This window comes from Sceloporus occidentalis, unplaced genomic scaffold, assembly GCF_023333645.1.
Source record: "Sceloporus occidentalis isolate IW3139 unplaced genomic scaffold, rSceOcc1.0.p SCAF_9, whole genome shotgun sequence".
NCBI classification, from domain to species: domain Eukaryota; kingdom Metazoa; phylum Chordata; class Lepidosauria; order Squamata; family Phrynosomatidae; genus Sceloporus; species Sceloporus occidentalis.
This window is the reverse complement of record NW_028316989.1, coordinates 13,980,001-13,992,500: the sequence shown is the minus strand read 5'-3', so window position 1 is coordinate 13,992,500 and position 12,500 is coordinate 13,980,001. Positions and strand designations below refer to the sequence as shown.

The 12,500-nt window shown below is 45.3% G+C and overlaps 1 protein-coding gene across 4 annotated transcripts in view; it reads left to right on the top strand.

The window, feature by feature from the left end:
- Positions 1 to 5,426: 5,426 nt before the first annotated feature.
- Positions 5,427 to 12,500, top strand: part of USP2 (ubiquitin specific peptidase 2) — a 60,865-nt gene continuing 53,791 nt past the window's right edge. For 2 of the 4 annotated variants that reach the window (XR_016282280.1, XM_089537425.1), the window contains exons 1-2: positions 5,516 to 5,675; positions 11,080 to 11,168. The gene's annotated coding sequence lies outside the window, so the exon portion shown is untranslated. Of the gene's footprint in view, positions 5,471 to 5,515; positions 5,676 to 8,240; positions 8,287 to 11,079; positions 11,169 to 12,500 lie in introns of those variants that run through there. The other 2 variants (XM_089537426.1, XM_089537427.1) reach the window with 2 other exon arrangements.

Genomic DNA, 12,500 nt, shown 5'->3' with positions numbered 1-12,500 from the left:
TGTTGTGTGCCTTCAGGTTGTTTCTGAGGGATGGCGACCCAAAGGCGAAGCAATCCTGGGGGTTTCTTGGCCAGGGTTCGGGGGCTTGCCATTGCCATCCTCTGGGGCTGAGAGAGTGTGACTTGCCCCAAGGTCACCCAGTAGGTTTCATAGCTAAACTGGGATTCAAACCCTGGTCTGGAGAGTCATAATCCCATACACAAATGACTATGCCACGCTCCCTATCTATCTATCTATCTATCTATCTATCTATCTATCTATCTATCTATCTAGTATCCCACTTTTCTTCCAGGGTTTAGAACAGCTCCCAGCACATTTTAAACACATAAAAATAGATCCAATTAGACATATATTAAATCATCACAGAGTTATTTTGTTGAAGCACCAGCTAAAAAAGAGAGAGCCAGGCGAGGGGCTTCTGGTGCCAAAAGGTGACCCAAAGTGAGTCGAACCCTGTCCTCCAGAGCTGTCCTCCGAGAAGCTCAAACCACTAGGCTGGGTGCATCTGCACTGCAGCATTAATGCACTTTGACACCACTTTAACTGCCATAGCTCCATGGGGTGTGCACTTTCTTGGGGAGGTGCCCCAGAGCTCTCTGACACCAAAGGCTCCCTGTCTCCCAAAACCCCAGATCCCAGAATTCCATAGCATGGAGCCAGGTCAGTTAAAGCGACGTCGAAGCGGATCAATGATGCAGTGCAGATGCAGCCCAGGACTGCAACTCCCTCCCGGCTCCACTCTTCCAACCTGTTGCTCTGGCATCCTTCCAAAGGCGCTGCCCAGCGCTTAACGCGCGACGATCCCGCTCTAGCTGGCGGTGCGGACGCCCCTTGGGGCTCCCCCTCCCTGGCTGGCTGGCTGGCTGCCCAGCTGGGCGTCACTCGGGGCCGGATTGTGACCTCAGGCTCCGGCCAAGAGGCTCCAGAGACCCGGCTGGCTTCGGCTCTTCCCCCGCGGAGCCAGAAAGAGAGCCAGCGGAGCGGCCAGAGGGGGAGTTACCCCACACTTACCCCGGATTTACCCCGGGAAGGGTAAGCCCCGGCTGGGGGAGTGTCTCTCTGGGGGGCTTCCCTTAAGGACTTATATTACACAACTCACACACAGTCACACAATCACACACAGCCCAACCCAGAGCCCAGGGAGCCAAGGAACAGCAGGGCCAGCCTTCTTCCCCAAAGGTCCCAAAGGATAAAGAGGAGGAGAAGGGGCACCCAGGGCAGAGGCTGCCACGGAATAATCAGGAGGAAGGTGAGGATGATGAGGATGATGCAGTCTAGGTTCAGGGGAGAGGGAGAGCCTCGTTCTGAGAACACTGGCACCAAGGCAGAGGCTTCCAGGGAACAAGAGGAAGAAGAAGAAGAAGAAGAGTAAAAAGAATTATTGTTATTATTAATTATTATTATTATTATTCAGAGGGGGAGCCTGGTCTGCAGAATGCAGAATCCACAACTAAATTATTTATTATTATTATTATTATTATTATTATTATTCAGAAGGGGAGTGAAGACTAGAGGATGCATACACACAGAGCAGGCACCACCATTGAATTTGTTATTATTATTATTATTATTATTCAGAAGGGGAGCCAAGTCTGGAGAATGCACCACACAGCAGAAACCACCATTGAACTATTATTATTATTATTATTATTATTCACTGGGAGAGCAAAGTTCAGAGGACAGGCACACAAGGCAGACACTTCCACTGAAGAACTATTATTATTATTATTATTATTATTATTCAGTGGGACAGTAAAGTTTGGAGAACAGGCACATAGGGCAGACACTTCCACTGATTATTATTATTATCATTATTATTATTATTCAGTGAGAGAGCAAAGGATGGGCACACAGGCAGACAAGTCCACTGAATAATAATAATAATAATAATAATAATAATAATAATAATAATAATAGTTATTATTTAGTGGAAGCATCTGCTGTGTGTTCCCGTTCTCCATATTTGGCTCTCCTCGTTCCCTTGACCACTACATAAGGCACAAAATGGGTTGTGTGTCTGTGTCTTCAAGTCCCCTGTCGATTTGCGGTGACCCCATGAATTTCCTAGGGTTTTCTTAGGCCAGGACTCTTCAGAGGTGGCTTTCCCAGTTCCTTCCTCTCTGGTCTTCATTGGTGAGTTGTGCATGGGAAAAGGACCCATGCGCTGCGATGTGTATGCTCACAAACATATTTAATTCTCTCTCCACACGACACAACCATAGACTTTGATAACCCTTGAACTGGGATGGCTCCATCCCATGAAAACCTGGGCTCTGCAGCTTCATGAGAGTTCTCAGTGAGAGAGCTCTAGTCCCTCACCAAACTACAAATCCTACTTTAGCTATCGTTCCAACCTGTGACCAAACTAAACCGATTCATTCATTCATTGGCTGTAGTGACCAGGACCAGCATGGTTTTGAGTGCTGGGTTATGAATGTGGAGGCCAGGGTTCAATTTCTTTGAGCATGAAACCAATTGGGTGACCTTGGGCAAGTCACACTCTCTCAGCCTCAGGGAAAGGCCAGGGCAAACCTCCTCCAAACACATTTGGCCAAGAAAACCCAACAATGGGTCTGCCTTAGGGTCACTTGAACGCACACAACAACAGCTTCCTGAGATGCTTAAAATTCTCAGCCAGAGAGCATTAGTCCCTCACCAAACTACAGATCCCACTTGAGAGATTGTTCCGACCTGTGACCGAAGAGAAGCAGTTCATCCATTCATTGACTTCAGCAACTGGGGGAGAAATGCCTCCTGGCTGACATTGTGGCCTGGACTTTCCTTTCTTCTGAAAGGGTGCAAGTTCCTAACTTGGGTGCGCATGAGAAAGAGATGCCAGAGCTGTTATTACCTCTGGAAGGATGACGCAGGCTTTGTGAAATCCTCCCTTGTTTTAGCAGGATGAATCACTGCCCAGATTAGTATGTGCCCTGGAGTCCAGAACAACAATTGAATACCCCATGCCTCAGCAGCCCCATGGGACTCATTGTCCCTCATGCTACTCCATGGCTGAATGTTCTGCTTTCTCAGGAGTGTCTTGTTTCCATTCCAAAGAAAAATCCTACCCCTCCAAATGAATTTTTCCTTTATCCTCCAAATTTTTAATATGGCCGGTCTTCCATATCCACAGATTTTTTTATCCCCGGATTCAAGCAGCCACGGCTTGAAAATATTTTCAAAAAATACTTATATCCCCCCCCAAACAAACCTTGATTTTGCCGTTTTATATAAGGGACACCATTTTGCTACACCATTGTATTGAATGGGACTTGAGCACCCATGGATTCCTGGAACCAAACCCCAGCAGATACCAAAGGCCCACTGTACTAAAGAAAGTCAATCATTGCTGCATCTGCACTGCAGAGGTAAACCAGTTTGACACTACTTTGACCCAGTGGGTTTCACGTGGTCGAGCCGGGATTCGAACCCTGTGTCTTCAGAGTCCAATGCTCAAACCACTATGCCACACTCTCTACCTATCTAATATCCCACTTGTCTTCCAAGGTTTAGAACAGCTTCCAACACAACATTTTAAACACATAAAAATAGACCAAATCATATAAATTCAAACATAACAAAATTGTTCTATTAAAGCACAATAAAATAAATAAAATAGCCAATAAATAGCCAAATATTTAAAGGTCTAGTGATCCCCAAACTTTGGTCTTCCAGATGTTTTTCACTTCATCTCCCAGAATTCCTGACAGGTGACCAAACTGGCTAGGGATTCTGGGAGGTGAAGTCCAAAACAGCTGGAGGACTGAAGTTTGGGAACCGCTGAGACTCATTTTGGAAACTCTTGAGCGGAAGGCCCGCATGAGTCTCTATCTTGGGAGAAAGGCAGGATATAAGTAAATACGATAATAAATAATAATGATGATGAATGGAAAGGTTTACATCTTTGGTTCCTCTCTGACACTTTCAGCCGCTGGTACAGATAATTGCAAGGGATGTTGGATTTAGATTTAGATTTAGATTTCTGCATTGATGTTCTAGGTGGGTAACCCAGTTTCCTTATCCCCAGTCATCATCAGAACAGCATAGCCAGGCAGACAGGTTGCTAATGTACCCATTTTACAGGTGGCAACCCGAAGAGATGTTATCAGTGCCTATGGGTCATGAGATCTAATCGAGGCGGAGCGTGCCTCAGTGTTTTCCTTCCTCATTCCCTCTGTGTGAACATGGCATTTGGTTTGCCAATGATCCCCATAATTGGTATCCTTATCTCGTAAATGCTTGTTACAAAATAAACAAGAGCTATCAAATGGAAAAGATGAAAGCCAGCTGTAGCGTCGGGACTGGGAACAGTCTTCAGCCTCCTTTGTAAATCTGTTTTGCTTTCTTCCAGCTCCTTAAAGTTTCTAGTCCTTATGAATTAGCTTAATTTCATGGTCGGATTAATCCCATTCCTCCATCGGGGGATATCTCAAATGTCATAGCCGTGCGGTTTGTATCCACTGGTGCGCAGAAGGGTGGGAGCCTGTCTCGTTGCCTATCCCAAATATTCCCATTCTTGGAAAATCTCTTTTTTGGACTAGAACTCACAGTGGCAATGCTGGCTGTGGGAGTTCTGGGGATTATAGTCCAAGTAGATTTAGTAAGGGAGAGCCAGTGTGGTGTAGTGGTTTGAGCATTGGACTGTGACTCTGGAGACCACGGTCAGCCATGAAAACCCAGTGGGTGACCTTGGCCAAGCCACACTCTCTCAGCCTCAGGGGGAAACAAAGACAAAGCCCTTATGAGCAACTCTTGTCAAGAAAACCCAATGATAGATTCATGGGTTCATGATAGGTTCAGGTAGAGCCAACATGGCATGGTGGCTTGAGTGCTGGACTATGACTCTGGTGACCAGGGTTCAATTCCCCACTCAGCCATGAAACCCACTGGGTGGACTTGAGCAAGTCACACTCTCTCAGCCTCAAGGGATGGTAATGGCAAACCCCTGCTGAACAAATCTTGCCAAGAAAACCCCATGATGCGTCTGCCTTCGGGTCACCATAAGTCGGGAACAACTTGAAGGCAGAAAACAATAACAAAAGCTTCATCTTAGAGTTGCCATATATCAGAAAGGACATGAAGACACACAGCAGCAAAATTTAGTAAAGCCCTTTGCCAAAGAAAAAGGAAAGAACTTTTCCAGATTCTGCTCTTTCTCTTCTGATCCCAGAGCATCTCCAATTGGGGTTGCTCCTCTTTTCTCTAACAGCAGACCCACCCCCCTAAAACAAAAACTCTCTAGAAATATGGCCAGTTAGGCCTCCCAAATCTGCTTTCCCTTTAAGTCTCCCCATTCTGGAATGTGAGAGTGTTCCAACCATCCTGCATGAGGTCAGATAAGACACTATATTTATCTGGCTGGTAACCTGAGCTGTGAATTTCTGCTGGGACTGCTTACAACACCATGATGCCTTTGGGTTCATTCTGTGCCGGAGAAGTTGTCCTCCTGTAGATCTTCCCTTTCCAGAGAGTGGTGAGGGAGCGAAAAGTCATCTCTTTTAGCAAACAGGTTTGTCCTTTTAGGCTCCTTGTGAATAATTTACTTTTTTTTAAAAAATTCCTCTTCTTACATGCTAATAGAAAAAAAGCAGCTTGCAGAGACTGAACGAAGCACCTGCCCTGCATCCGGAGCACCAGCCTTATGCCACGAATCCTCGGGCCTGTCCTTCCGCACACAGGTGGGTACCATCCGGACGGGGAATTAAGGGGTCGTTCATATGTTCCTCGAGTCACAAAGCCTTAAAAGAAAACTTCTTCTCCAACTGGAGAACCTTGCAGATGCAAGCTTTATTTTCCATGGTTAACTCCAGCTCTGCCTTCTTTTTAATCTCTTGCCTGTTGTCAGTGTGCGCCTTCAAGTCGTTTCCAACTTATGGCAACCCAAAAGTTATCCTATCATGGGGGTTTCTTGGCCATTGCCATCCTCTGAGGCTGAGAAAGTGTGACTTGCTCTTGGTCACCCAGTGGGTTTCATAACCTTGAATGATTTTATTCATAGCTGGGAATATAACCTTGATCACCAAAGTTGTAGTCCTGTGCTCAAACCACTACTATGCCATGCTGGCTCACAACCTGCTGCATTGCTGTTGCGGGTGGAGGTAAGACTTCCCAAATGTTGTCAAGTTGTGGTAGCTCATTCTTTCCATGAGAAAAAAAGGAGGGTGACAAAGGTAGTGGGAAAATCATAGAACCATAAAGTCTCAGAGTTGGAAAGCACAAGGAGACCATACTCTCCAATACAGTGGGCCTTTGGCATCTACTGGGATTTGGTTCCAGGACCCTCATGGATAAAGAAATCCGTGGATGCTCCAGTCCCATTAAATACAGTGGCATAGTAAAATGGTGTCCTTTATATAAAATGGCAGAAGCAAGGTTTGCTTTTTGGAATTTATATATTTTAAAAATATTTGCAAGCCATGGATACTTGAATCCGTGGATTAAAAAAATCTGTGAATACAGAGGGCTAACTGTATTTCATAAATGAACGCCACTACACATATGCCCAAGCAACAGCAGACTGAGGACAAGATGGCAAAAGTTATTAACACACAAGCTTGGAGAAGCTGCAGCTGTTTGCTTTTGCCTGCGATTTCTGGGAAGGGCAACATTATTCTCCGTTTTGTCATGTCACCCTGATGAGTTGCGTACAAACTCCTTTTACACTTTGAACTCAGTTTGCAGCAACTGAAGTAAGCTGAGGACAAAGGGGGGAAGTGGGAAAAGGAAACTGGGGCATTTTTCAAGCAGGTGAAAAAGTGCGATGGCAAAGGATTACCATAATTGAGATTGTCTCTGCTAAATTGGGGTGGTTGGAAAGTATGCTCATTCAACCCCTTTGTCATGCAGAAGAGCCTTTGAGGTTTGTAATGAAGAGGAAATCACTGGATATCTTTTTAACTTATTTGTTCAAATATTTATGTCCTATGCTACATTGCAAGACATCAGGGCAGTGGACAGCTAGAATCAATTTCGACCCACTTGGAGAACCATTTCAAATTCAAAACAACAAGCTTAACTTGAACTATACATAAGCATATGAGACAATTAAAATGGTTTGAAACTACATGTTGAGTCTCCTTTATCTGGAATTCCAAAATCCAGAATATTCCAAAATCCAAACCTTTTTTCATGGGTGGCTGAGATAGTGACCCCTTTGCTTTAGGATGGTTGACTGTATACAAACTTTGTTTCATGCACAAAATTATTAAAATTGTTATGTATTAAATACTATATGTGGGCATGTTAATAAAATGCCAGGTTTTAACCCAGTCTTGTAATGAAGGCAGCATTGGTGCCAGATGTCTCATTCCACAACCAGGGTGCCATCACAGAAAAGGACTGGTTAAAGAGTGAAGGGAGAAGAGGCTATAAACTGTTCAAAAGATGGAGTTTTCTAAGAGAGACAATTCACTCTTTCTTTTGGCCAGGAAAAAAAAGGTAGTCTGGATAGTGTGAAGGGTACAAGGGCCACAAAAATAGTTTTGGGGCCACGTGCAACCCCTGGGCCGCATTTTGTCCCCTCTTTGGTTAAATGGACTAATAGTCTGCCAGTGAGCATGGTGTAGTGGTTTGAGTGTTGGAATATGACTCTGAAAATACGGGTTCGATTCCCCACTTGGTCATGAAACCCACTGGGTGACCTTGGGCAAGTCACACTCTCTCAGCCTCAGGGGAAGGCAATGGCTAACCTCCTCTGAACAAATCTTGCCAATAAAACCCCATGATAGATTCACCTTAGTGTTGCCACAAGTCAGAAATGACTTGAAGGCACACAAGAACAACAACAAAGTCTGAAGCAGCTGCTTCTGTTTACTCGCCTACTAACGTCAAACTGAGCAGACTCAAAACTCCTTCCATCCAAACTTGTCTCTTTTCACAAAGTCTGAACCTCAGACTTTGCTGTGCAGTATTCCAAAATCCCTTGCTTTGGGCTCAGCCACAGAAAGTACATGACATGATGATAAAGACGGCAGTGCCCCTGAGCATGTGCCAAATCTTGCACCCAGAGCTGCTGCCCATACGCAGTTTAGAGCAAAGGTGAGGCTTTTGATTATAGGCTGCTCTGAGCTTCCCCATCCATCATTGGGGTAAATCTATATCCCAGATGTGACATGGTTTTATAACCATTTCAACTGTCATGGCTTCTCTCAAAGGATTCTGGGAACTGCAGTTTGTCGGGGGTTCCGTAAAAGAATCAGATCCCTCTCTCGAGACACAGAAACACACACACACCACACTAATCTGGAGCAACAGTTCCCAGGGTGCACTGGGAGAGAGAGGGAATGACAGGTAAGCCAATTTATATTGCCATATCCCAAAGTTCATTGGATAGATGGTGTATTGAAATAATAATAATAATAATAATAACAACAACAGGAACAATAACAATAATAACAATAATAATAACTGCCAGAACCACCAGCGGCCTGCTTGGTGGGGATAATGAGAGGTGTAGTCTGTCACACGTGGAGGGTGCCAGGTTAGGGGAAGCCTCCCAAGAGCTGAGATGGGGGAGCATTCCTCTAAATAAATGCTTTAAAGCTAGTGAGCAAATTTTCCTCCTAGTCCAGCATCATCACAGCGAACTGGTCATCCCTTCTTAGTTCTCTCCTAATCCTATCCATCCCTTTACGAAGACTGAAGTCTTCTCTGTCCCATTCTAAAAGATCAGACTACACTATCGAAATAAGGCAGTCTGACACCGCTTTCACTGCCATGGCTCATTGCGATGGAATTTGGGGATCTGCAGTTTTGTGAGCTTTTTAGCCACCTCTGTCAGAGAGCTCTGGTGCCGCAACAAACTACAAATCCCAAGATTCCATAGCATGGAGCCATGGAAGTTAAAGCAATGTCAAACTGCATTATTTCTGCAGCGCGGGTGCAGCCAGGGTAGCAATATCAAAAAATAACCTTGCTTGGGATGTGGCACATGATCTGACAACACCTCGTTGATTTCTAGATGCTGAGGCTGAGAGAGTGTGACTTGCCGAAACTCACCCAGTGGGTTTAATGTCTGAGCTGGATATCGAACCCACGCTAAAGGAGTTGCTTTCCCCTCCTTCTGGCACCCAGTTTTGTTGTCCATTCCACTTTAGGCAACTGTTATGCCACTAAAAATAGAAACTCTGGGAGATCCGGGGGTGGATCTCCATCATCTCATGTGGACTGACCCCAAATATCTGGTTCAAAACAAGAGTCAAAACATCACGGCGGTTATTGCGAAAGAGCTAAAGATGCACATTCGTCACCTTCAGTCCTGTTGGCCAGAGGATATCCAGACCTGGAGAGATCCCAAGCGGTTGTACAAAGCAAAGAAAAACAGTCTCTGCTCATAGAGGACTGAAAATACCTTGAGTTTTCATGTGGAGACCAAAGTTCCCCTGAAGCAAACAGGAGACATTGAAGAACTATTGATTTTCAGCCTGTGAGCTTGGGCAAGTCACACTCTCTCAGCCTCAGAGGAAAGCAAGGGCAAACCCCCTCAGAAGAAATCTGGCCAAGAAAACACTACCTTAGGATCGCCATAAATTGGAAACGACTTGAAAGTGGCACACAATGGACTAAACAGCAGGGTTCAGGTTGTTACGAACACAGTGGTGATGGTGTTGTGTGTCTTCAGGTTGTTGCCAACTTACAGCAACCTTAAGGCAAACCTAAAAGTAAGCTGCTGCAGTCTCTCCTCTTAGATTGTATGCTCTTCCTTATGAATAACGTTTACCCTCTTGACCACACTTTGATGTTGCTGGGCCACAATTGCCCTAGTTTCCATCCGTGAAACATTGGAGCATGTGGCGGAAATGGTGGGGGCTTAAAATTCCAGGGCTCCGCTTTGCTCACCCTGCTTTACATCTTAGGATCTGTTGTTCTGAGTCCAGCCCTGTTTTCCTACATTCCAGCAATCTTAGCAAGTCACACTGGGTGGTTATGGGAGGGAAGGAATATTTGCAATGTTTGCTTTTTTGGGTTTCTCATGGAGAAGCTAATGTACTCCGGAGGTCTGAAAATAGCCACTGGGGCTCTCAGGGAAGTGTGTCGGTTTCAAGAGGTGTGGATTGTGGGGGGCAGAGTATGGAAGTGTGTAAAACTGTGGCCCAGGTAGAGGATTCGTAAAAGCCTGCGTGTGGTTGCAAAGGTGAGGCAATTTATTTTGCGGCTGCAAAGGGAGAAAGACTGAGAAAGACCTGGCCTGTTGCAATAGAAAGATGCTTGGATTTAGGAATGAAAAATTATTGGCAACACAGCTTGTGGAAATTAACTTTTGAGGACTGTAACTTCCAGATTTCTCTAGTTAAATCCCCCCCCCCCCAAAAAAAACTCTGCTGTTGTTAATAATTGTTCTTTCCAATCCAGGCATACCAGAAATCTACACTTGTTACCTAGGGTGCACCTACACTGTAGAAATAATGCAATTTGACACCACTTTAACTGCCATGGTCCCATCCTACAGAATCCTGGGATCTGAAGTTTTATGAAGCACTAGCATTCTTTGGCAGAGAAGGCCTTGCAAAACTACAAAGCATAGGGTCTTATAGGATGGAGATACAGCACTTTTACTGCCATGGCTCAATGCTATAGAATTATGGAAAATGTTGTTCTCTTGTAGTTTTTTTTCTGCACAGTTGGGATCCACTGAAGGTATGGTTGTGTCCCCAGTTCTTGTCCTTCTGCTCCATGTAGTCCTTTCCTCCTCCCCCCTCCATCTTTCACAAACTGGTTGTGCACTTGGGGAGAAGCCACTCCCTTCTGGCATGCCTCAGTGTTTCCACCTGTGCAATAGGAACAATGGTTGCTTAACCTGGAAGGCATACCCAAACCACAACGCCTGCAGGAGTCCTTTGAAGCTGGGAGGTGAGATGCTCTGAAAATGCAACAGGCATCAATCTTGATCCTTGTGACACCAAAAGACAGAGAGGGAAGGAGGAAGAGAAAGATGCCACACCAAGGCTTAGGAGGTGGCATAGATCAGCTTCCAAGTTTTTCTCTGTTGGGCATTCTCTCCATTTTGCCTGCGTCCTGATACTGCCTGCCTCTGTGTTCTCCCGGTGGATTCATGTCAGCTTGTCTCTGTCTTTTCTTCCACAGCCCCAGGCACAGCCAGAATGGTATGATGCTAAGTTGCTTTTAACACCCCAGGGAACGAAGCTCTCTCGTAGAGGTGGCAGTCACAGACGGTAAGCACCCTAGAGGGATGGAAGTGGGTTGAACCCAGGACCTTTTGTAGGCTAAATATGTGCTCAGCCCTTTCTGAAACTTTCAGGAATTTCAGCCTAGTGATTCTTCTAATTCTGTACTGCTGACACGGACCGGCAGCAGCTCTTTCACATCTTGGACAGAAGTTTTTCTGAAGGTGGCAAAGGTTGATCCTGGGATCTTGTATGTGCTAACCATGATGCTGAACTAAAGCCCTTCCTTAGTCTGCTTGCATACATGGCTTTTTAACTGTAAAAGAAAAAAGCAAATAGGCCCCCAAATGCCCAAGCTGTCACAAAAACATTTTAGGTCGATTTGCTGCCACGCTATTCCAAACCCTCCTGCCTCCAAACTTACCAAGGAGAGGGTAAAATAGGCCATCCGCTACAATATGTCTTCCATTGCATGGCTGGAATGTAATATTCTGCCAGGCATATCTAAGTGTCATCTCCTCTCCTTGCATGCTCAACTTACCTGTTTTCTGGCTGGGTGCTGTAATGTTTATGGCAGACCCATTCCTCAGTTCAGGCCAAGTCTGTTAGAACGTCCCACTCCACATGTTGATAGTCCATCCTTGGTTTTCTTTGCTGGGAGACTATTCCATATTCTGGATTTTTCCTTCTAGATCAGGCTTGGATTGTCACCCCACTTGATTTTTGGCAATGTGATGAAAAGAGAATATTTTTTCCACCATGCATGCACCTCACTGCACAGGGACACACTCACACACCTGAGTGACATTACTCCGGGATCACAGGTAGCATTAAAAAAACATATTGCTGGAATTACTTAGCTAATGACGCACCAGCATTTGGCTCTGAGGTGTCGGCTTGGCTTTTCGTGCCAAATTCCATCCCACTTAATTATATCCTGCCTGGCCAAGGCTCCTGCAAAACCCGTCCTCCCGCTGTCAATCGGTCGGAGCGTGTTCCACCCCAGAAGCAGCCGCCTCCTAGAGCGAGCATGGAAGACATGACTCCCAGGGATGAAACAGGTACCTAAATAAATCCTGTCTCTGCCTTTGTGACAGAGCTGTCCTGTAAGCTGCAGGAGGATAGTAGGGACAAGTGATTTATGACATATTCTTTTGACTACCTTGAGAGCCAGTCAGTGTGCTTTTAGCTCAGAAAGTTTGTAATGGCAAGTTGTGTGGTACAGAGTTCATCAGTGTGCAAAGGGAACTTGCTAGTGCCTTTGAGACTAACTATGTCAAGAAATTGCAGCTTAAGCTCTTGTAGTCCTAACTTCCTTGGATGCATGGTACCTAAGAAAGACTTTATAATCAGACTATATGAAAAGCCATCGACATGCAA